We start from the raw sequence: 26,789 nt of genomic DNA, 5'->3' as shown, positions 1-26,789 counted from the left end.
TTTAAGTATTTTTGGCTAAATATATTCTTTCTGTTATCTTATACTATTTCTCCTAAATTCTTGTATTTTTGAGAAGTTATCATGTTTCTGGTAAGTTACAATATTTCTGCTAAATTCTGCTATGCTATTGTATCTCTGCCAAGTATTATGTTTCCTCTAAGATATTGCAGTTCTGCTAAGTTATTCCATTTTAGCAAACTTCTTTTGCTTCTGCAAAGTTTTTACAATTTCTGCAACTTTTCAGCTTTTTCAGCTACTTTTTGCATACAGCTTCAGCTTTAAGCATCCACACTGCATTTTCGCAGGAAATGCAAATTTTTCTAGTTCCAGCTGCTTCACACTCAGCTGCAAACCTTGCCAGTGTAAATTGGAAGTCATCACCTGATGAGGGCAAAAGAACATCATCTGCAAAAAGCAGAGATGAGATCCTGAGTCAGCCGAAAGGGAATTTTCCCTTCCAGAAGGGTGGAGACGTTTCATTTTTAAAATGACTGACAGAGTAGCCCTATCCCTCTTGATACTGCGTGACATTAATTATGTCTCACGGCAAACATTAACTGAATAAACACTTCCATTTATTTAAACTGCATAGGTTTAATTTGGTGCTTTTCCCTGAAGTCCACTGGGACCCAAAACATTTGCAGTTTTAAAAAGCACCAATAAAAGCAGAAATAAAAAAAACAACGGTGTTTTGTTCCATTAGGAACAAATTGACTGACAAAGTCATACAAACAAACAAAAAGCCAGAACTGGAATGATAGAAAAAAATCTGAGATATGACAAAAATATAATGCTGTGGTCTAAATGCACCCCAATATGTAGGATGAGGGATAAACACAGTATTATGATTCAGACACTGTTTTACTAAAAAGAGTAAGCATCCAAGTTTCTCTCAGGCTGAGATAAGGATCACTGACTTTCATCATCATTTAACCCTAAGGGTCTTCATTTTTTAAGGCCATCAGCACGCTCACTTGTTAATGCATAAACCAGCCACTAGTCTGTAAGACTTCCATACACTTGCACATAAAAACACATAAGGACAGACACAAACTCACAGCCATGTACCATCATCTGTCTCTGACATGAAGTGGGCAGCCGCACTGAGGCATGTCTAGGGTTGGAGGGCATGAATCAAGATCACCATAAACAGAATTAAAGAGAATAAATACTCAGCTATCATAGAGGCCGAGTGATTTATTCTGCACTTTCACAACACTAGCAGAACAGCAGCCCCCAAGAAATCAATATGTAATTATAGACATCCTACCCTGGGCTGTTCCTCTCCAAGCATCAACCACCCACCACCTGCCCTGCACCGACACCACCGCCCTCAAAACAAATGTCAGAATGGGACAAGTCCTGGAACAAGAAATAAAAGGCTTCGCCCTGCTGAGAATAGCCCTCTGTTTTAGTGTGTTTACTGTCTGTGCATGCAAAGTCTTGCACACATGTCCTAGAGCCATTTTTCATTATGGCTTCTTCCTCTGGATTCGATTTTAACTTTATAGATAATTCAGATTGTTATACGTTTGTATATACAGAAGGCGATAAAGTAGGAAATGGAATTCAGTTCATTTCCAGGCTTACATTTATCTCTCCTTCCTTTTTCTAATGGTAAAAGAACCTAACCATATCTCGGCTACAGCTTCTTATGTAGTGTACCGATATTAGAGTGTTAGGCAGTGTGTCTTATCTCGATTTTGACAAGCAAATGGAGGTATTCCCACAAAGCGAAATAGACGTAGAGTTTCATCCATCCATCCATCCATCCATCCATCTTCTTCCACTTCAGCTGCCATAGGACAAGACAAACAGTAAATCCTGGACTTTAGCAAGGCTAACAGAGACACACAACTATCCACACACACATTCAAACCTACAAGCAATTTACAATCACCAATTAACCTATCTCTGGTAACTGGGTGTCTGGACGGTGGGCCAGAGAGAACCCATGCAGACACAGAGAGAGCATGCAAAGGACCACGTGCTGAATTTGAATCCTGGACCTTCTTGCTGTGAAGCAACAGTGCGGTTGAGCAGTAAAAGTAATCCAACTAGCTAACTAAAGAATGTTTCTAATAGTAGAAAACTTACTAGTAGGTTTTTACATCAACTGGAAGCCAATCTGTTGCCAATATGTCATGCAGCTCTTTTGCTTGTTTGATATATTGAGATACTGCTGTATAGTTACATTGTTTATGCTACACGAATAGCAAACATTAAGCCAGGATGCAAGCTAGACTCCAGCACACAGCTGTTTAATTCCAAATATTTATAAAACCACGGACATCAGAATATTTTCCAGACTTACAGAATGCAACATATTTTGACTATTTTGATTTTGAGTCAGCACGTGGTGTAGTGCTTAGCCCTGCCATCTCACAGTAAGAGGTTCCTGGGTTTAAATCCACTGGCCAGCTGGGGCCTTTGGTGTTGAGTTTGCATGTTCTCCCCATAGCTGCATGAGTTCCTTCCGTTTACTCCAGTTTCCTCCCAAAGTTCAAAGACATGCCTATTAGATGAACTAGTGACTCTAAATTGGTCGTTGGTGGAAAACAAATTGTTGTCCCTGCCGCCTGTCCAGGGCATAGCCTGCATCTTGCTCCATGACCCATGTGATAGGCTTCATCCCCTCTGCAGAGTAGCTCCACAGGATAATTTACAATCAAAAATCTGGGGTCTGCCCCTCCCTTCCTTCCCTCCCCATCTCCAGCTGCCTCCCTCTTCCAGCTCCACCACAATCACCCACACATGCAGGGCCTTGGGGTAAAGATGTGTCACCGGGGTGCAGGGGAGGCATCCCCCCTGTCCCCTTCTGGCTTCCTGTGCCTCAATTTTATCTCACAACTTAGACATTCACATTACTCACACTCTCATAACACATACATATAGGATCTTGGGGGTGGGCACGCTACACGGAATCCAAATTACCATCAGGGTGTACACCTCACCCCTGGCGTCGTTGCCCAACTCTCAATTTTAAATACACGTAGACATTGAGGGCTAGCAGGAGGGGCTATGCGCTTACCTGCTGCTCTCTGGCAGGTAGCTCCATGCCCTCCTGGGTTTTAAAGGCACCTTAGAACACACATGCATCAACACTACATATGAGCGGGCGGAGGGAGGTTTGGAGTCTTCACACACCCCCGTTCTCTGCGGCCTGCTGGAGCGGGGGGGCTAGAAGGAGAAGTTAGCCGTCTGACTGGGGTCTGGAATGTGGGGCCTCCCTGCTGCTGCGGAGTCGGGGCGGTCTGCTTCTCCCCATCCCAGGAAAAAGGGTAACACCACCTGGGTCTGGGTGCAGTTTCCCCCTCCCGGGGCAAGGGTACCTAGAACCGGGGCTTAGAGTACACTTGGGGAGTGTGATCGTGTGTACAGTGTCTCTCTATGTCTGTCTCCACGTTAGGTGAGTGTTGAGTAATTGCATATGAGAGCATGAGGGTGGGAATGGATGTTTGTATCTGTGTGTGCCTGTTTGTCTGTGTCCATATGTCAGGTTGGGTGTCAGGCGCCACCTCTCTGGGGACATCTCAGGTACTCCAAGGTATGGAGGCCTATCTCCCCCTACCACCACTTCCTCTGCCAGTGGCAGACGCCCTCAGACATCGGTGCGTTGGTGGTTCTTTGTGTCTGGGGATGGGCGTCCAGGTACACACTGGCTCACTCCTTGGTGGCTGCTTATCGGGGCCTGGAGCCTGGGGCTCGCTCGGGCCACTTCGTGGGTGGGGTGCCCTCGGCCTCTTGGCCTGGGGCTCGGTCACTCAGGCACAGCTGGCTGCCAGCGGAGCTCACGGGCGCGTCACTGCAACTCCCCCTGGCTTCTGCTCCGCGGCTGCTGAGTGAGCCCTCATCTGGGACTCTCGTCAGCTCTTTCTGGGACAGTGGCGCCGCTGCCCCTCTGTTGGTCTTCATTGGTCTCTTGTGTTCTGGGGGCCTCTGGATGTCTGGAGTTTTGATCTCCTCCATACCTGCTTCATGCCCTGGAGGACGGGGCTGTGGCCCCCCCACACCCTCTAGCAGATTATTACATGAAGGAACCTTTTAAAAAAAACAAAAAAAAAACAAGCGCGTTCATGCTCACAGGTGTACACACGGGTGCTCACACACACAAACGACGCCCTTTTTTGGCTCCTACCTCAAAGCACACTGTGTGCTGTCGATCTTACGTGCTGCACAATAATGTTTAATATTTAGTATTTACAGTTATATTCCCATATATCATTGTGATGTTGTTTATTCTATTGCTCTCGTTTTCTTCTGCTTGTTTTCTTTTTTCATTCTCAACAGGTGAAATTAAAAAAGTATCTACTGTTATCTATTGTTAGCTAGTTTATTGTGATGGTGTTGTTTTTATTATGTTGCTCTTTGTTGTTTGTTTTCTCTTCTGGTTTTTTATCTCCATACAGGTGATCCAGGTGTTTTGTTTGTTTTTCTTTCTTTTTTTCCCCCCTTTCTCACCATCTCTTCTCCCCTCTATTTTTCTTTCTTTCTTTCTTTCTTTCTTTCTTTCCCTCCCTCTCTTTCTTTCATTCTTTCTCCCTGTCCTATTCCCCAGTCATGTCTGTCCCGTCTTTAAAAAACGAAAATAAAATAAATACATAATTATAATAAAGGTCAATCAAATGGACCAATATAGCAAGGCCATGAAGATCCACTTGGTAAAGTAAATCCACTTGGCATCTTTCTTGGCCTTCAGACAACAATTCTGATGGCTAAAGATCCAAACAGGACAGGCAAAAAAGAAAAGAAAAGAAAAATCAAAAATCTGAACTTCAAAGTAATTTTATACCAGAATAACTGCTGTCTTTAAGATGTTTGGATATTTACCAAATTTCCCTGATGCATTTGTAATACATGTCAAAAAAACATGCATGTTATGTGCAGACTACATGTGTATTTGAATAACTATTATATAACACATCTGCGCACTTCAAAATATGTTATCAAGAAACAAATAAATATCTGGGTTTTGGAATGTCATTCAAAGATGTCATTCCAAGATCCGGGATAAAAAATAGAAAACAAAGTTGAGCTCTCACTGTAGTGTCTGATGACTCTAGTACTTGTCAGTTTCTGTTGAAACGAGCACCATTAGCTCAGCTGATATGGTCACACACACGGGCCTCGGTGGGCTCCGCATAGGCCCTGACACATTGATAAACAGCTGTATTAGTATGAACTCTGCTCATCGCTCTGTGGTCTCTCCCAGTTAAATCAATGAGGTAACCAGTCAATTCTTGCCCACACTCAAGCTATTGCCAAGCCCTTATCTGGCCCTTGCAGTTTAACACTGACCCCCGCACAGGTAGCAGGAGACACACTAATCCATCTCTCGAGTCCAGACAGACTCATCTCATCTCATCCCAGCTACTCCTACCCCGTCTCTCCACACTTCACCCATTCTGTTATTCAAACACCTTTTTCCACCCGTTCCTTCACTCACTCCCTTGATGTCTTGCACAGTTTCATTTTCCCCTTATCTGCGTTCTCATCCATTTCCCGGCTGCTGAATTTCTCTCTGTATCCTGAGCTATCTCTACCCCCACCCACTGTTTTTCACGCCTTGTTCATAGCTCTCTCCCTTTCTTCTTCCCTACTCTCACTGCGGGTGCCTCTTGGTCTGGCCATGGGGAAACAGCTCTGGTCAAATTAACACACACATCATTGCCTATCAATATATGCTCTCAATGAGGGCAGAAATTATTTAGAATTTGAGCTGTTTTGATTCACTTCTCCTTCCTATCACCTCAGGCTCCAGTATTTGATTTCCAAGAGCTTTGGTTGAGCTGCATGTCTGAAAATATCCATAATGGCCAAATGGAAGTAAAGTCATTTGATACAACACACCTCTAGGATAATTGCAGAGGAAGACGTGTGATAGCAGATTGAGGCTCCAGACATATAATGTTATCATACAAGCAGACAGTAAATTGGAAACATCATATCACTTATGGTGTTATCCTTGTGAAAACAATTAGCTGATGTTGTAAAAACAAAAGACTTACATGGCCTAGCAGCTAAACACAGTTTCTATGGTGATAAAACGCAGCCAAATGGAAGCCTTATGTGAACCTATTCATTGTGAGAAAATCCCATACAAGAAAGCCATGTAATTATTGAAAACACATTTGCATATGGCTGCAAAGCTTATCTTGTAGCTGTATGAAGTGCTTAAATGACAAATTAGAAAAAGAAATCTCGTCAGTGCCTGCAAGACAAGGCGAACTCAAAATCAGTCAACAATTTGAATATTTTTGGATGTGGTTACAGGGATCATCTTAGGATTCCTTATTCATCTGTGACACGTAATGTTATGAAGATGAATGCTCATTTCAAACATGGCAAAAGTTTCACATAACGAGGTCAGTGAAAAGCTCAGGCTTTCGACTGCTCTAAATGCTTGATTTCAGATAGCTTTACTCTTGATGCTCTTGGCTTTGTATGATGTAACGAGAACAGTTATCTATAATATGGCCATCTCAGACACAGAGCTCTGTGAACCCAAAATCCCCACTTACATGCTGTGCAAATCTTTTGTTTGTGAGGGGCAGACAATCAGAAAAAGTTGGCTCGGAGGTTGGGAAAGGAGCTAAAATGGATTGTTTGAGACCTTGACTTACTTGGGGGGCTCCAACAAATCACATCACATAATATAAGTAGGGCACTTATCCAAACTGACATACATTTAAAAGAAATTTTAAATTCAATAGGAATAAGAAGACACTTGAAAAAATATCATCAGGAATAAGAGCGAATCCAAGTTTAAATCATCAGTGTTGCCCTTTAGACGGCCACTATCGGAGCACCAACCCATGTTAACTGCCTCGTTCTGATTTATGGGCCTCCTCCTTCACTGTGCTCAGTAAATAAATGACAACTAGCCCTGAAGTATTCTCCTCTGTGGTCCTTAGCTTGTGGAAAAAGTTACTTCAGAATGTGAGCACTTACCTCTTTAAACCTAATACGTACTTTTTCTTTCCATCTATCTCACCATTCTTTTCTTTTCTAAAATCTCATTTAGTGGAGTACTTGTAGTCCAGAGCCAGAGCATTTGAACAGTTTCACATTTTTAAGGCTCTGAGCTTCATCACATTCAGTGTGAAATAAAACTGATACTACATTCAATTGCTAAGTGGGAGTTTTATTTTAGCTAGCTTCACATGAATACAAAGAGACTTGTGTGCAACAAACTCCTGCTAACATTTCATTTTAAAGCTTTCTTATGTGTATAGCTACAGAGATGCATGCAGTCACACAAAATTATCCTATTTAGTAATTTGTTAAAAATTATGCTGTGGATGACCCCCAAATAGGAAGATACTAGATGCTTTGTATCTTACTGTGGTCTGCTGTCCCAGACCTTCACTGCAAACACCCTTAGGCTTTGTTGGTTGTGCAGTGTCTCTGGCTTCAATCTGCTCTACAAGTGGAATGTATTGTGTTGAAATCAGGGGGCTAACCTTTACGAGGATATGTTCAAACTTTTCCCTTCTCTCAATGATCACTGTCCTCAATGATAGTTTATAAAGGCACTTTAAAGTATTTCAGGACCTCCAGCAAGAAAACTGTAAATCTGCCAGCTGCCAGAGAAGTTCATTTGTAGAGTTTGCATGTTCTTCCTGTGCTTGCAAGTATTGTCTTAGCTACGACACATAATGGCTGATGCTATTGAGGTATTCATTCACAAAATCAGAAAATAATCCCCCCCAGCATACAACCTGTCTCTGTTTCTGTCCTTTTCATGTGGCTATGCATAGTTATCTTCCAAATCCAGCTACTAAAGAGGAGAAATGGCATGTGGTTTTTCAGAAGTTGTGGCAAGACATTGAACTAAACAGACAGATTCAGAAACAGACGGGGTGACACCATAGACAGACAGAGATACAGATGCAGACTCAGAGGCAGACCGAATATAACACGTAGAACTCAAACGAAAATCATCATGATAATAAATTGGAAAATGATAATAATAAACTTAAAGCGCTGGGTCACCGACCCAGGACCATGACATTGGGTTAATTTTTTAAAATGGAAATTTAAAGATAATTACTTTTTATCTCCGTAACAGACTGATGATGCATCATTCTGATAGATGAATAATTGCTTTTATAAAGGCTACATGAACGTACTGAACACAAAAACAGTGCTTGAGTTAATATTTCATTATTTGGGCCAAACAAGTAGAGGGACACACACAGCATGGCTGACCTGTCAAAGCTTAATTACTGATCAGCAAAAGCGCAAAAAAAAAAAGAAAGAAAGAAAAGAAATTGCTTTATGGTTTGTCAGAAAACAATAACAATTGGATACACTGAATCTTAAGATGACATAATAATTCTAATTATTTCTAATTAGCTCAAAGGGAGTCTCTGTTAGTGGAATGCTTTGTACTGCAGCCTTGTGGCGTGAGGGTTAAGGGATGCTGTTGTATTGCATAAAAAACAATATATATGATATGTTGCTTTTTAAAGCTTTTGAACTCCCAGCTATGGTAACTGTTTATAGATATAATAGCTTGCATTTATGTAGCATGTGTCACTTATGCTTTTCAGATTTTGAAGCAGATATGATTCTGAATGTATACATTTATGTCAGTGGTGTTCTGCCACTGGAATCTACAAATAGACATTAAAAAGGACCTGAAATGAAAGTGATTCCTCTCTCCAACAGCAATCTGTAATGAGGCTTCTTGCATATTTGGATCCATGGTTTAAATTGCTGCCATCTTGTGGTCATACTTGGCTGTTATCTCTGGAAGCAGACTTGCCTCCACTTAACTCCAATTCTTCTGACGTTTTTAGCATGTCTCACTTACACGGGCGAGTCTATTTTCCATTAATAATGGCTTGAGCTTGTCAAGCTGAGAGGCCAACAGCTTTTCCTGGCTGTTTGCGCACGTGCACTGTGGAATAATCACTGCTCATCTCTGCTTCTACACAAAGTGAAGATAACTGAACTCAGAGCAGTGAAAGCAGCTTGGTCGACCATCAGTTTTCTGTATTTTTCCAATAAATTTTTTGACAAAGATGAATTAATGGATTTAAACCAGGAAGTGTTAGGAAAAGTAGGGATCACTGAAAATAGATAATTGATTTTAGGAAGGATTAGGAATGGTTTCAAATCATCTTGTATTTATTTAAGCAGCGGAGTAAAGTTCAACAGTTAATGGGTATATATTTAATGTTTCCTATCCGAAGATAACACTGTCAGCCACAACCCCCTCATTCAGTCAAAGTGGTAAAATGGTAGACTTTAACTAGTTTATTGAGTAGCTGGAAACTTTGGAAAATGAATCAATAACCCTAAATGACTGTGGCAGAGGAGAATAAAGATCCTGAAGGAATAATAACACATCGTCTGCATAAAGGACACTTCTGCGTTCTGTATTAAATGTTGAAATGCCTTTAATATTGCAATATTGCCGGTAGCAGCAACTGGCTCTACAAATAACACAAACTAATAGAAGTCTCCTTTTGCACATAGCAAGAATGCCTTGAAGATGTTTGCAACGGTACAAAAGCTGCAAGCTGCATTAGTGCTTTGAGATTGTCATGAATGAGAAATCAGTTGGTTGACTGAATGTATAAAGTGTAGCCACATATTTTGCCAATAGACCAACTTAATTTTTCATCAAGATATTAAATCCCCTTGTAGATATTGACTATTAACCATGTCACATGGTGCTCACAGCTTTTAATTCAGTTGAAATTTTTTTGTCTTTTTTAAATTTCAAATGTACTTTTTAAGATCAAGATCTTGGCTTGTGTTTCAAAACTCATTATTGCCTTTGCTTGTGTTTTCACCCTGCAAAAGTCGCCTCACACATACTATTGTCCACATGTGACAATAGACTGCAGTATTTTTGCTCTCTGTAAATATAAAGCATGTATGTACATATCTATATCCACTTTGTTTGCACACTTCTCCTTAGTCTCAGGACACTTTGAATCTCAAGCACAGACTCTGTTTCTTCTGTTACAGTTACTGGCAACAAAGAAAGCACCTATAAACCATTTCATTTGCATTTCATCTTGCCTCTGAACACCTCAGCAGTGACGGGCAGCTTTTAAAGATAAAGCCATTACAGCAGTGAAGAAAATACGGCTGGCACTGGAACCTTCTGTCATCATTCCTTCTTTGCCGACAGTTTAGGCAGCACTCTGGGCATCGCCCCATCATCTTTTCAGTACATGAATTTGATCAAGATTTAGACACAATGAGAGGCACCATTAACATGATTTATAGTTGCAATCACGGTTGTTGTGGCAACCCAACTTTCAATACTCTCACCTCTGTGGAAGCAGTTTGAATCCCTATTCCTTGCCCACTAATGCTTGTGCACATTATATACTGGATGTGGAAACACTCAGAGACCATACTCATTCACGAATGCACACAAACACAAACACACCCACACAAAAGATTGCTCAGTGAAAGCGGCACAGTTCTCCCAAGGCCAAGGAGCTTGTGTAACACACTTCATTTGACACATTCATCGTGCAGCTTGAGCTAAAAGCATCGCACTCAAATATAAACTGAATTCATTTGCACGAAAATAAGAGAACAAAAACATTTCAATAACCCACTGAAACGACACTCGTTTTCTCCATCTACTGTGACTCGGTGCCTGCATGGGCAGAATGAGTTATGGCTGGAAAAGAGACAAATCCAATCCACTAGAGCTGTCGTTGTGCAGATGAGTATAATGCCACCTAAGCTCATCCCTCAAACTCTCACTTGCTGTTTCTGTAGCTGAACCACAGCCACTCATTGCTGTTTTGCTCCTGTAGTGACCCATCAAAGTCAAGGCAAGGTTTCAGTCATGTCTTCCTGTTTTCAGCTCTTATGTCTTTGCCAAGGTAAGGTTTAGCAGCCCCCCCTGTGGCGTTCATCAACTGCATCATGACAAAAAAAAAAAGGGGGGGCAATCCACAGCACAACACTTCACACATGACAAATAGAGAGATCCAAGTGGATCGAATGTGTAATCTGTGAGAAGCGTGGTGGTGTTGGGGAGCGGAGTAATGAAAGACTATCACATTTTATGATGGATATCCTGTCAGTGAGAAGGCAGGGCTGCAAGCAGCATAGAGGCATTACAGTACATGTTCCATCTAAACTGATGCCTGAACATTACCCGTTGTAAACAAAAGGACATTCCCCAAGAAAAAGTTGCTGCCATCATGTGTCAAAAATCTTTTCTTTTTTTTGGCAACGTCTTTGAAAATATTTTGATTTGAAAACACTGACGCTGAAAAAACCCCCTTCTTTCAACACATTTATCAAAACGTTACCAAACCATCAGCAAAGTCAGTGTATCGCTTCACATTGGAAGTTGCAACCAAGGATTGCATTTCAAACAACACTGCAGTTTATTGTGTCTTTTACCACTTAAGCATGATGCCATCCGTGACCACCTGCCTTAAACTATACTGGTCAGCTTCATGCTCAAAAGACCATGCGGCTTTTCTAATTTTATGGAGTGATGCAGGGATTTGTAATTGTGTTGATGTTTGACAAGTGAGTCATGTTGCTGAAAGTAATGAGACATGATAGAAAACAAATGTTAAATTGATTTTCATGCCGTGTAATATAATAAGTATGTGATAATTATACAAAAGAGTTCCCTGACAGACGAAAACAGACGGCCAAGAAGAGGAAAAAGGTAAGGGATAGGCTGATAACCATACTGACTTTTTCACTTAAAGACTGATTATGTTTATTATTGGCTGGACGTTTGTTTTAACAAACCAATTAGTAGAACAGCAATGATGAGTTATTTATTACTATCTGGCACCAAAAGAGTTACATCTTACAAAATAGTTTCTCGTGTAATTGAGTGCCCATGTACAACCCTATCTTTAAACACAATGTCTTTTCATTAATGTCTTTGTGTAAACCCAAGAAGTTCCAAAAGGTTTACGCTGTCTCCCAACCTGAAGATTGTTGCTGCCATCAAAGTCAAGATAAGCTCATATTTTTCTTTAAATGCTACATTGTCTCACTTTGTCTCACTTATTCACAAACTGCAGCTTGTTCAAAATGCTGCTGCGCGTCTTTTAACTGGGACTGGTAGGTTTGAGTCTATTACTCCAGAGCATTTGCCTCTGTTGCACCCTACCTCAGCAATAATCTCCCTCAAGCTATTCGCGTGTCTGATTCAATCCAATCTTATAAATCTCGATTAAAAACTTATTTATTTAGCCTAGCCTTCCCGGCTTCTTCGAGCACGCATTTGTAAGTGTACTGTAATTTATCTTTTTGCTCTGATTAATGTTTATAATGATTTAACCTTCAGCCTTTTGGCTTGTGCCTACTGTGCCTGGTGTATTATTGCTTAGTTATGTCTCCCACCTGTCAGTATATTTGTATTTGTATCTGTTATTGCTCTTAATTGGTTCTGTGAAGCACTTTGACATACCTCTGGTTTTTAAATGTGTGATATAAATAAAGTTGTATTGTATTTTATTGTATTTAAACATCAAGCATTTTTTCTATGTTCTAGTAAAATATATATGTTTATGACACTGGCAAAACTTTGCATTCATTTTTACTCAGATACCTTATTTTTCAGAATCAGGTTTGCATTATGTAAATAAGGATGTGTCAAATGTGGTTGGACACCTGACTAAGCTGTGCCATGTAATAAACGTAAGAAGCTACTGTGAATAATTATTAGATTCATCTAATTAGTGTGTGTATATATATATATATATATATGTATGTGTGTGTGTGTGTGTGTGTGTGTGTGAAGAGAAAGAGAATTACATTCATACATACATAATGGTAGTTAATCTTTGTGGATTAATATTTGTAGCCAAATAATATAAAATCTTTTATACTACTTCATAACATACATGATGATTGATCTGAATAGAACAAATACTCTTTTCCCTTCCAATGTTTTGCATAAGTGCAGATTTTCGTGGGGAGGGTTTTTACTCACAAAATAACATATCTTTTGTCCAGTATGCTCCTTTGTATTTTCCTGAAGCATTTGTTACACACACGTGTTTAATGGAAATGTGTCTTTGGCCAGATGGATTTGGATTGGTTGATGATTTCAGTGCATCTTTGTGAGCTGGATGGATACACTGATGTGCTGTACAGCCTTGGTTTTATGGGCATCTGAGCTGATGTTGGATGACTCACGTTAGCAACCATTGCATTGTTTTTCTTGGCCTTCATGCATTAATTATATCACAGTGTGTGTTGTGTTTTCAGGTGGCTGAACAAGTTAGTTGTGTTGCTATGCACCACAGACACAACTCTACAGCAGTCGGTGCATATAATTTCTTCTTGGTTAAATCAATTGTGCTAAATCCAAAGTATTTCCCTGCAAAAATTATTATCCACCTTGGGAGACAAGCTCTTCAATTTCTGATACACCAAGCCTTTACGTTTTCTTATGTACTGCTCTTAGTTGCCATTTTCATGGCAAAATATTAAAAAAAATGTGTGGTATCTGAAGACCTCTGCACAATACTGTAATCCTTGTGAAAATTGCTGCCCTAGCATGCAGAAGTCTATGATTTGCTATTATAAGCTGTAATTCAAAATTCATACTTCAAGGTCAAATGTTAATGCATCACGGAACATAAAAGGTAAAGCACGGTTTAAGACTAAAAAGTATTATTTTATAAACTCCTAAATAATTTACTAGTTATGAAATATTGACTGGGTCTGCTGGCATGGCAGGTTAAGCATGCAACAGCGCATAGTTAATTAAGCCTTCTTAACATTATCCCAAGTGTGATGTTATTTGCAAAGGCAACTTTATTTAAATGCAGCTGAGGATTTAATATTCCTGTAGCAACATTATATCTGCCAAGTGATCCATATTATTTAAATGAATCAATGCTAATGTGACGATTTTTCACTGACACAAGCCCCATGGGCATACCTGACCTGCCATCCCTCTTCTTCTGCTCTCTGCACACTCCATCCATCTCACCTCACCCCTCTCTTCCTACTCCTCTTCCTGCACTCCATCTTGTTTTGTATCTTTTCTAAATGTCTGGCCGTGACCTATTTTCTATCATCACTTCTAGCGGCTTCACCATTTGAAACAGAGACGGTGGATAAGGACAAATAAATAAAACATCACAAGATAGAAACATTAGTGTTTCAGTTAATATACGAAAAGTACAATAAGTTGACAGAAAAGGATGCTCGGGAAAGGGTGAGATGAAGGCAGGCGATCTGCTGTGATTACTCCCAAAGGAGACAGCTGAAAGAAGAAGAAAGAAAGATATGAAAAGAGTAAGGGTAAGTCAGGCGTCTAAAAGTTGTAGACAATGATTGGTGCCTTTTGACCAACACTTCTGACTCCTCTCTTTCTTTGGCCCCACTCTGTATTGGATTTCTTCTGTTTTGTTATTGCCAGCAAAGTAATTTCACCTCAGCCTACAACTTTATTTACATCTCCTCCAATTCCCTCAGCAATAAAGGCCACAGCTCAAAGCAGCTGCAAGGACATGCGCTTGAATGGGGCCTTGCTTTGTACGTGTATGTGTCTATGCATATCTGTGTGCTTGTGTTTTGAATTCCAAAAAGTTTTCAGACACATTATAGGTGATGTTTAGAGTTCCTCAGATGTCTAAAAGGAGGATTTGGTGCTTACAGAAAATTTGGAGTTATACGAAACAAATTCGACTCTGTGCAGGCCTTTAGTCTTTCAGTATCTCTTGTGTCCCTCAACCACAGCTCTAGGTCAACATCCCCCCCAAAGCCCTATCAGTACTTTACAATTAGTTGATTGAACCTGCCTCCAGTGAGCCATCTGCCTGGGCACATGGTGGAACTGATGTCCTCACCTGCCAGAGGCAATTAACTCTAAATACGACTGTCTCCGCTCGTGCACCACAATTCTTCTCCCAGCTGAATATAATAAGGTTGAACTATGTTGAAGATGAAGAGGGGGTGGGAAGCCTGCTCATGGCCCCCAGAGGGTGATGGGTAATTACTTCCGTCAGATTTATACTGGCAGTCATGCGGAATGGTGGACGACTGTCTTCGACCCTCGTAGGCAGGAGAAGCAGCAGAGGTTTTCTCTGCCGCCTTGGGTCAACTCGAATTGGAGGATGGGACTGAAAGATGGGGGAGGAAGGCAAAGGAAGGGCAGCCACTTGCGTGAAGCCAAGGTTAGGTGATTAATTGGAAGAGCGGCTCAGGGTCAGCCTCTATTGTTGGGGTGATGGGTCAAACGAGTGCAGCATTGAGAACATCACCTGATGCATGGCTGACCCTCCTGTCCTCTGATATGGCAGAAAGATTATGTTGTAACTCAGAGCGGTACGAAGAGAAAGATAGATGAGAAATAAGAGAAGGAGAAGGGATGAGGACACAAAAGAGACAAAACAGAGAGATTCTTCAGATTTGGAGTCCCTGTCTCTCAGCTGACATTTCAATTAAATTGGTATCACAGTTGCCAAGAGTATTGTTGACTTCATATCTTTTTTCACACTGAAGGATTTGAATTATTTGAAAAAGTGCAAGAAATGTGCCCAGCTAAAGCAGGAAAGGATAGACGTGCCAGAAACTGTCTCAGGTTTCACTGCATTTGACAATAATGAGATGTCTACTTGTAGAAAAGAGCAGTCGAAACAAACAAAGGTAGGGAACAGCCAGGGAGCGTGTTTGTTCACAAAAATCAAAATTCACCTAAAAATTAAGGTAATTTCTCTTCACCGTTCCACACGTAGAAACTGACATCTCTAGTTTTTTTTTTAATCTTTTCTTTAAACATCCCCCAGGTTTCTGTGAATGTCACTGCAGCCCAGTTCTCCTGTTCACCCATTAAAGTCAGCCTGGAACATGACAGATCTTTGAAGCTGCACCCCCCCACTCTCACCGGCGATGTTCCTCTCCTTACTGCCTAAAACAATGAGATCTGTGCTGTGCTGTATTTCAAAACCCATTGTGGTAACATTGTTGACAGTGGTGTATTTCTTCAGAGTGCCCTACCTTTATTTCTTCCATTCCTTCTATTGCATCTCTCTTTCTATTATTCAGAAATGGCATTTTATATGGTGTTGTATACCCCCAATGTCCTTGACGAAAAACAATGGAGATGTACAGAATGCTAAGAGGCACATAGGCGTATCATTGATAGCAGCAGAGAGCTATCAATCTTCGAAACAGATGGCCTATCAGTCGCATGGCTTTGTCCTCGACATGTCTACACTGCTTAGAGGTGACCTTTAGAAGATAATTCACACTAAAGATGATGGTATATGCTTGATTCAACTTAAAGTAAATTAACTTAAAAAAAAAAATAGGACACCATTGTATTTTACTACTTTCAGAATTTTGATAATCAATACTAATGTACATAATTAACAGTACTCCTTATATTTTCATGCCCTGCTTTTTTTGGAAGCTAATGAAAGCTCGGTTGAAGTGTAAAATAAATGATTAGGCTATAACCAGCTGCCCATTGTTCCAGCAGCACATCCCGCTTATCAACTGCTCCATGTTGGCTTTCACTGCACAAGAAAGAGCAGCCATGTCAATCCTCATTAATTCTCCCAGTGAATTAGAAGCAAAGTAGATGATAGGAAATTAATGTCTGCAAGGAGATACTTAAATTATTCAACAGTAACAGGATTATGATGAAAGATCCCTACACTGACTTCTTTCTCTTCTATCCGCATCAATTCTTCTCTCACTCCTCCACCACCCCCTCTTCCTTTTTGTGCTTTCTTCAGCTTTTCTTTCATTTGAGGCACATAGCAGCCATTGCTTGGGCTATATGCATGTATGAGTGAATACATATATGAATCAAACAATCCTGCCTAATACTAGTTTTGTCCCCATTGTTGGTTTTGGTGTTACATCTTACCATGCATTAAGTTATTCTAACACTTTTGTTTTCATCTTTTAATCCTTAAAAAATCAAGCACATGCATTCAATTTTTCCTCCAGGAGGAGATTAAAGTATATTCAGAGTCCAGTCTCGTTTGTTTGCATGGTATTCAAAAATAAAAAGAAATAAGGAATATTAGCAAAATATGGTGGAATATGACTTACATGACTGAGAAGCCAGACTAAAACCCCAAAATGAACTGGTGTATAAATGTGTCTGCACATGTTTGTATGTGTGTGCGTGTGTCTGTATGTGTGTTTGTATGTTTGATAGAGAGAAAACAGGAACCAAATAGACACACTGTAGATCTTGATTTAAAAACAGCATATTTTTTCATTGGTGAATGTCATTCATTTAGAAATACAGTCTAGTATTTTTTTTTAATTCATTATGTTTGTTGTGCAGATTTCAAAGATATACAGTGTTGATTACTCAGATGCTTATCTACATAACCAGCCAAGCTGTTCCCTCCTAGTTTTAGTCTTAATGCTTAGTGGTGGTAAAGGTCGTACGACAGAGATCTGCTGTATTTTTAAGCGATAACATTATCATTACCATTTTATGTGTATGAATCTGTGTTGCTAGATTCTAGCAACACAGTTGCCAAGAGTATTGTTGACTTCATATCTTTTTTCACACTGAAGGATTTTGAATTATTTGTTCTTGTTCTAGCAGCTAGAACAAGAACTGGAATAAGTGACCCACGGTTACTGTTTACGAATTTTTATTACATTTTTTATTATTACATTTTGACATTGACTCGTCTCTGCGTATTATCAGTGACATTGTTGATGATGATAAAATGGTAAATTGACTTTTCTACTCCACCTGAGCACTCCAAGAGATTTATCCAAGGAGTAAACATAGCTCATTTCTGATTGATGACAGTGATAATGAGGTGAGTTGTTGAGGATATCTGTAATTTTCTGTAAGAATGCGTTGCTGTTTTTGTCTCCATCAGCTGCGGTTAGCTTCTGTTCGCTGCTCTTACTGAAAGTTTTGTTGAAATAGATCTTACATGGGTAGACTCGTACTTAGTAAACAAACTCTCATATGATATTAAAATCTAATCAAACTATTATCTGACTATTAGCAGTTAGCAGCAGAGTATTAGCAGTTTTAGGACATTCGAGTCTAACATTTGCTGTCATAATGTTAGCTTATAGCATTATGTTGTTGTTGTTCCATCCAGCTCTTGTCAGCTTTCCAGGGATGGGAGGGTCACATGTCTAATCTGCTGGCAATAACTAATTGTGACAACACCAAGAATAAATTAGCATACCCATGTAGGTTTTCTTATATTAGAGCTCTGGTTTCATTCAGGACATAACTACCTGTCTGTTATCACATCCAATATAATATGGGGGACAGCTCGTGAGCGATGTGCACATGGCTTTACATGCAAAACCTCCCATTTCTCAGATGTATGTGTCTTGAACCCTTTTTCCCTTTCGCTCTTTAGGGCTGACCTTGCAGTTTATAATAGCCGATGTACATCACCAGTTGTACAGGTAAAATAAAGCCATTATTTCATTTGTTTCTTGGGTTTGGGGACTTTGGATTGATCTTTCCTCTTTGTTTAGAAAGAGGAATCAGAAGCATGTCATCCTGCTCAACTACAATTTAACCCGAGGAGTCAGCAACAGATGTAACAATATATCAGAAAATACTGATATTAGTGAAGTTGTTCTAAAAAAACATCTGAACTGTAACTCTATATACTATGGTGCAGCAGCATTCCACATTCATTTTAATCAGAGTACTACTCAGCCTTTTCATTCACTGAGCGATGCTTTGAAAAATGATGCCGGCTGAGTTTCTATAAAAGGTAGATCCTCCAGAGTGGAAGAAGTTATGATCTAAGTTTGAGTTATTTCTGTAGAAGTAGATGGCACTTTTTTTTTGCAACAAACAAATACCAAAAAGTTTTTTGCTGATTTTGGAGACAATGACAAGCAGTAACTCCAGGCAAGAAGACAGATTGGAGGGGCTGTGGAGACATTTGAAGATGTTATTGTACTATGACACCAGAGACTGAAAAATATACTGTATGTTCTGCCCATACAGTCTGTGCCTTGAATAGAGGAATGTGCCACTTCCGCTTAAACATAAGCATAGTAAAAGGAAGAACATTGTGTCCTAGTAATGATCAGTGAGTTTAAGCATAGATGAAAAATAAAAGCATTCTGCCATGCAGAAGCAAGCACAGTAAAGTGAAACTGAAGAAGAAAAACAGCATCTGAATATGAAAAGGAATTAATATAACATCAGTTTCTTCAAAGTAAATAATAAATACGTAAATGTTCTGGGTATTACATATTTATTACACAATCTAAACTTAAATTAGAGCTCTTCTTGTGTTGTGACTGAGGTCTCTCTGTACTTTTAAAGCTATTTAAAACAGAGTGCTTTGATGAACCTGAGCGATGCCCCAGTGCTTGCCATCTCATATTATGTGAGAGAACATTTCCACCTTGGTTACCAAATGTGGCAATTTAATTGGGCCTGCTGCATCAACAGAAGTGCATGGTACCTGTTAGTGTATTCATTCTCTTTTGCTATAATGAACACAGTTATCCAATGAAAAACTTTTTTGTAAGAATATATTGAAAGAACATGACTGTATAAATGAAAAGCAAACCGGTTCTCTGTAGTTGAAAGGCCTTGATTATGAGTTCCCTCCCTAAAGTTTCTATAGTGTATATTCTTTTAGCACGAAGTAAAATATGAGGCAATTTTTGGAATGCATAAGTTATAAAGCCAAATGTACTCACATCACATTTTGCTTTTACACAGTCTAGAGAAAAAGGGTCCTTAAATGCACCACAGCTGGCTCTCCAGACTGAAGCATGAATTTGTTAAATGAAGCCACAGAACAATTTGTCCCACTCACCAACCGGTGCTTTGTCCTTAGCTGGCGCTGCAGGACGACCTCAGAGCAGTAACCTGAGGCCAGGAATATACAGCGACTGTGCTCTAATTATCAGTTGCTTCAGGTAATGGTCAATTAAATATTCATCTGTGTGGATTATAGGGACATGACACCAGACTTGCATGAGTGGTGCCTGCGTTTAACCTCAAGCGATTGTATAAGCAGGGTGGGTCTGTAAATGTTAATGTTAACACCATAATGTGCCCAGACATAGACTATTAATATGAAATAATATCCAGTTCTTTTCCCAGTCACAGCAGGAAGTACACATTTTCCCCCTCAGCTTGTCCCTTAAACATTATTTTGAGCAATAGCACTTCTAGACAGAGTGTAGACTTGGTGTAAATAACTAGGGGAATGAAAACAAAAGGTTTCCCTAATGTCACAAAGCCTGAGGACGAGGTTAAATGTGAAGCATCTGATGAATTTGCTCTAACGAATTATGCAAAAAAAGAAGAAAAAAAAAGGGAAAAGGCAAGTGGAACAAAAGGATACAGAACAGTCGATTCATTGTTTCTCCTGGGGTCATGGAGAGAAACCAGAGCAGGAAAGAGGCAGAGAGAAGATGTACAACTGGAGCCGTAATTAGACACTAAGAGCAAGGAATAGTTTACAGCACATAGTGGACATAGCTTGTATCAAAGCTATTGCCATGACCCAGCTGAACAGAAGGACATATTTGGCATCATGTGGATCTTTCCTACTCTACTGTGTATGTGGGAAGCATAGGTTAGGACAAGCAGCAGCAAGATTGCAGAATAAGGCAGCAACTAAGGAGAAGCTGGGTTGTAAAGCAGCTTGAAGATGGGAAGTATCAGAAGGCTAAAGATACTTAAATACTACGCCCACCTATATGAGATTTGCAAGTAGGATGTGTGAAAGGGTAACAGCTCAGCCACAGCCTGATGTGGGCTGGCAGTGGAAATCAGCTGATCTGCCTGGATTGAAGCTGAGCTTGACCTTACAGGATGCTGCTGTGCTTTATTTTTAGAAAATAAGAAGAATAAAAATTCTCACCACAGTGTAAAATTTTAAATAACTATAGACTATATTAATTTGTCTCTGCTTTTATATGCCACAACTGGAAAACCTCTGGGCTTAAAAGTAATATGGAAATGTCACAAAAATGATATCTGTACATGTTATTGGCATAGTAACACTCAGAACAGCATCATATGTGTTTACTTTAAGTAGGCATCTCACCCTCTGCAAAGCGTTCACTCCGTAGCTCCCAGACACCGATCAGAGAAGATGTCGTCACACTGAAAGAAAAGAGCGAATGAATCCTTTACTGACGCCAGCATCTATTTAAAACCAGCAGATTGAGTAAGCCAGATGTCAGATGTGTTTTCATATTAGTCACAGCTCACTGGCAAAAGGGATGAAGTTGGCCACATCAACAAGACATCATGGCAACCAGCCAGGGCTACTCAGGCAAACACAGGCGACAGCCCCATCAACTGAATGACAAAGCTAGGTGGCTAAGATAATGTGATGTAATTCATTGACAGTGCATTTTCCTACTGAGCCATTCAAAAGCTATCTATATAAAACTGAGCTAACAAATGGCAGACAGGACTATTAAGCGCTACAGAAATGAGGCTCTTTGTCATATTCATACTGATGTTTGTATTCCAGCTTAACTTTTTCTCCCCTTTTCTCTTTAAACACAGGTCTCCATTGTATCAAAGAGAATAGAAAACAGGGCTACGGCTGTTTCAACTGAGACCTCAGGCAGTGTGTCTTGATTCCTGCCAACACTGCATCACATCCATTTTTTGCTCTCACCTACTTTAACTTGAAGAGCTTTGAAAAAAATGTGACAGAGCATGTTGAGGGAATAACCTCGTGCAACCTAAAGGGGTTACATGTTAGGCTCTTATGTTATTTCAGTGATGGTATGCAGCTTTTTCTTCGTGTAGTGTTTGACATGATTTTGTGCTTGAAAGGGCACTTTTGAAAGACGTGATACTACAGCACAAATACTTGTGGCTTTGATTAGAAGCTTTAGATGTTTTTCTTTGTATGAAACTATTTGATTAATGTCATGAACTGCTATTTTTATCCCAGAACAAAAAAAACAACAACTTTTGTTCTGTCAGAACAGAGAAATATGCCAAACATGCTGTGGCGTTGGTTCCCCGCCACACTGTAGGTACTACTGGACACCAAGAAATAACAGTTATCTTTTAAGGAACTACAAAACCCACGTTAGAGGAACTTGGAGTTCAGTGGGATAAGTCACAATTTTAACTGAACATGCTGACATTGATGTTTACTTAGTGCTTTTAATTGTAACATCAATAGGACTTTTAAAAGCGTCCATTGTGTCATTATAGGCCACATCAATGGATCATTTGCTTCCCACCATTCTGTCACTATTCTGGCCCACCAACCTTCTGCATGTCCTCCTTCACTATATCCATCTTCTTTGTAGTCTTCTTTTCCTCTTCTCTGGCAGCTCCATCCAATATATTCACTATTCCTTCGCTTTACAAGCCAAACCAGCCACTCTTGTCCATTGCCTGTGCTTTGGATGGTTGAACCCAGATATTTAAACCCGTCATCTTTCATAGCCTCTACTTCTTTAATTCACACACGTGTTACTTCTTGCATTTACTGAATATCATTCTTCTTCTCTCTAGAACATACCTCCACCCCACTCTCACTACAGATCACAAACTCATCTGTGAACACCATATTCATACTAATGCCTGACATCATCTATTAACCGGTTCTTCACTATTTCAAGTAAGAAGGTGCTTCTAGTTGATCTCTGGTGTAATCCACCCCCTGTCATGAAACAGCTGTGTAAAGCAAGCAGGATAGAAGCCCCACTGTAACTCATAGGCTGAACGGAAAGTACTACAAAACTAAACTGGGGAATTACAGGAAACTAAACACACAAAGAGACACACAGAGAAACACACAGCCATGAGGGAGATCACAACACTGGACAGAGGGAAACAGAGGGCTTAAATACACCAAGAATGACGAGGGAACAGGAAACACATGGAGAACACAGCTGAGACCAATTAGGCACAATGAGAGAGAAGAAGCAAAACTGAACACACTGAACATGGAAGGTGAGACTGTCACAATAAAACAGGAAACGATGGAACACAAGACAGACACACGAGCCTCACACAGGAGTGGAGGAAAGGCAGACGAGAGAGGGAGAGAGGGAGGACAAGAGAGACATGATGGGCTGGGGGTAGGGCTGTTCGATATAACGATATATATCGGATGAGATATAAAAATGTCTATCGTTTCATTTTACGCTATCGTTTGTTTCGTGGTGTCGCAAAATAAACTGTTTACGGCAATATTTTTCCATTGTTTTGATGGTCACTGTAGTGGCTATATTAATTTCTTAAAGTTCTCTCTTTCTTTTATATTTTATATAACCACACTAGGGATGGACAAGCGCCTGTTTTTATGCGTTGTGGTTAGCAACAACGACGGTAACAGCATCGTGTGTCCGCTTGTTTATGTTCCACATAAACCTTTCACAATAAAGCTCAAGATCCTGTTGAGACTTTTCAAACTAAACTGAATCACGTGAAAGAGCAGATTATTTACAGATGAGAAGTAAAAAAGAGCCGCCAGGTGTTAAAAAATAAACCTTAGACTCAAACATTAGAACAGATTTTTCCAGTCCCGTATCTAGCAAGTGAAAATAAAAAAATAAATAAATAAAATAAACAATAAAAGGTGAATCAAATAGACCATTACGGCAAGGCTGGGATGGTCAGTTTGGTAAAGTAAATCCGTTGGGCATCTTTCCTCGCCTTTAGACAATAATTCTGATGGCAAAAGAACCAAACGGGACAGGCCAAAAAAGAAAAGAAAAAAAAGAACAGGCTTTTCCCCGCAGCACGCCGTGTAATAAATACTCACAAAGAAAACGGCGGCCTTTACAACTAATGTCTAAAAATGTATCGTTTCATGCATCGGTTAAAACACTCGACTCCAGCCACATGACGCGCAGCTGGAAACACTTCCCGCAAGACGAGCTGCCCGAGATTCACAGAATTTACAGAAAATGTTACATTTTTGTGATTTATATCGTTATCGGACGATAGAATTCTTATATCGGGATATGAGATTTTGGTCATATCGCACAGCCCTAGCTGGGGAACATGGATAAACATGATAGACGGTGTGAACATAGAATGAAACACAAGGAGAGGAACATGGGAACAGAGAGGGAAACAAGACACAAGGACACACACATGAAAACCGAGAGGGACGCAGAGGACAAGGACACAAGGCGAACATAATAGACAAGAACTAAACAGGGAAACCTGTTTAGGTCCCTAACCTTGTGTAACCCACTGTGGCTGGGTTGACATACAGCACTGAGAGGGTCATAAATGGCAAATGGCTTGTATTTGTATAGTGCTTTACCAGTCCCTAAGGACCCCAAAGCGCTTTACACATTCAGTCATCCACCCATTCACACACACATTCACAAACTGGTGATGGCAAGTTACATTGTAGCCACAGCTGGCCTGGGGCGCACTGACAGAGGCGAGGCTGCCGGACACTGGTGCCACCACCAGTAGGCAACGTGTCTTGCCCAAGGACACAACGACCGAGACTGTTGGAGCCGGGGCTCAAACCAGCAACCTTCTGATTACAAGACGAACTGCCAACTCTTGAGCCACAGTCGCCCCCATAATTATAATTATTCCGAATTTAAACAGTCTGGTTTATTGTTCATTTATTCATTCAAAATGTATTTTACTGTCAACCTTGCACAGTTCCTACTTGTTTACTCTTAGGACAGTAATCAACATTCTGATAGAGTTTTTATATTCGCATGAGAAACACGAGGGTGAATTGAAAGGCCAGATAGTTCTAAATTGGAATGATATGCCAAGCTTATGTCTCCACGCACAGACAAGGCTAAATAACAAAATGATTGATGCTTGAACGAAGTTCTGCAAGATCATGTGTTTCCACACACAGCATTTCATTTATACAGGCATTTTGCCAGTTTAGCACTGTGTGTACAAAGATAGATAGTTTGAAAAGCAGCAGAATCTCAGATAGTTGGAGTTTTGATTCGTAATATAGGCCAAGAACAAAATTACTGGATCCTACTTTCTAAATAAGCTGAATGTCATCAAGGTCAATGTCATTTTTTCACATAAAAAACACTATACGTCCATGCCCACAGGCAAATCAAAAGCATAAAGCAAGTCGGCATTGTGCTTTTCAGAAAATGTGTTAAAACATCTGAGCAACAAGTCAATTACAAGCAGTGTTTGACTTGCAGAGGTGAAACAGAGGCTATTGTAGTGAAAAAAGTCATGCCCCCTTTTTTAATTGCCCACAATGCTTTGGAAGGCTGATATAGCAGCTAATTTAAATCTATCTAATGTATTCATTTGAATTCATGGGCGTAGCTAGAATTCATTGAAAGAGTCTGGATGACCTTCAGGATTGGTACAACAGCTCAAAATCAATCCAGTCCACTCCATTGTTGCTTGTTAATGCAAACACATACAGCACTTCTTCTGCAATCTAAACAAATAAAAACAAAGAAATAAACTGTAACACCTGCTTAGTATAGTAGGGTTAAACTTATAGACTAGATTCGAGAGGAGTAAAATAAATTTGAGAGAATTGAGTGTTGAACAGCCGGCAGATTTATTACAATGTTACAGTGGTGCAATAACCCAATGTAAACAGCATAGAAAATTAACAGAAGATCAACAGAGAAGAGCGCTCTTTTGAAAATAACAACAAAATAAAATAAAATAAGTAGTCTCTTTAGACCTGACTCCTGATGAGCAGGATATTGGGAGTTCAATGGTTTCCCAGAGAAACAATCCATATGAAGTAAGCAGTTTTTGCTCTTGCTTATCTGAAATCCTGCGATTTGAAGTAATTCAGACTGTAGCTCTACTCCTGCATCCAGAACAGCTGGCCACACTGCTTTTGGATTCGCCAAGAGTTTTCACAGGGTCTGGCTTGCCATCCATATCCAGAACCACTTCAGATCCAGGATCACAAAAAACCAGTCTGCACATACAGTACAGAGCAATAAACAAAATAGTTCTTAACAGTTTTTCTAAATAAAATGAGATCTCATAAAGTTTTCAAAATCAAGTACACTGTTGTTTTAACATTGTTCTGTCTCTATGAATTCCATTTGTATTGCTTTACAGCATTACAATCAATTGTATTTATATACCCCTTTTTAAGGCATATGTAATCACATCATGAAATGTTTGTAACGTAAGTAGTTTTAAATAACTTATTTACACGAATTAACCTATAACTGAAATGACAAAGTGCAGAAAAGGCACTGGACAACATTTATGGCTAAAAGAAAAGTGCATCCTGCATTAGTTTTGCGCATTTGTGAAGATGCCCAATCAAATAGACAATAAAATTAAATACGACATTCCATTTCACACACAATTCAAGTACTCCGACTGGTTTTAGCTTTTTTTTAGACAATACAGAATTCGCACTGTTGCAGTGTTTACCACATGTAAAATTAGCATAAGTTTTCCTGCTAACTTATCATCTCTAGTAACTCACCGGAATTCCCAAGAAACAAATACACGCTCTGCCTGGTTTTGGTCAAGAGTAAAACACATAAAGGCCTCTGAAAAGTACATAACTTTAAGTTAGAGACTGTTGAAAATACTTTATAACACTTATTTTATACCGAAAGACTCACTGTGTAGCTTGTTAATTGCTCTCTTTTGCCTAGCTTAATGCAGCAACGTGCTTTTGTTGCATTCACTGAACTACGGAAAATCAAAGTGTGTTCAAGGGGTGTCGGAAATAATAATACAAGGTAAAAAACAAGAAAATACTAGTAACCATGTCTATAGGGGTTACAAAACAAAAAATGGAGAATTAGGATTTGATAAGCATTAGGGTGATATAGTTCCAAGAATGCTGTAAAGTAGACTTAATGACAGTATGACAGTATGATTCAGTAAAAAGGACTAGATGTTAGAG

At 39.8% G+C, this 26,789-nt stretch overlaps 1 long non-coding RNA gene across 1 annotated transcript; it reads right to left on the bottom strand.

The window, feature by feature from the left end:
• Positions 1-326: 326 nt before the first annotated feature.
• On the bottom strand, positions 327-26,558 carry LOC146668646 (uncharacterized). Its single transcript, XR_014912172.1, has 4 exons — positions 26,503-26,558; positions 26,361-26,427; positions 21,006-21,064; positions 327-4,041 (listed from the first exon to the last, which is right to left on the bottom strand). It is a non-coding gene; the product is annotated as an uncharacterized LOC146668646 (long non-coding RNA).
• Between the last annotated feature and the right edge of the window lie 231 nt (positions 26,559-26,789).

The sequence above is a fragment of the Rhamphochromis longiceps genome, linkage group LG6 (assembly GCF_057381845.1).
Source record: "Rhamphochromis longiceps isolate RC_006_pf linkage group LG6, R_longiceps_female_GT1.1, whole genome shotgun sequence".
NCBI classification, from domain to species: domain Eukaryota; kingdom Metazoa; phylum Chordata; class Actinopteri; order Cichliformes; family Cichlidae; genus Rhamphochromis; species Rhamphochromis longiceps.
Note: the sequence above shows the minus strand (reverse complement) of the source record. Positions and strands in the feature narration are given on the sequence as shown.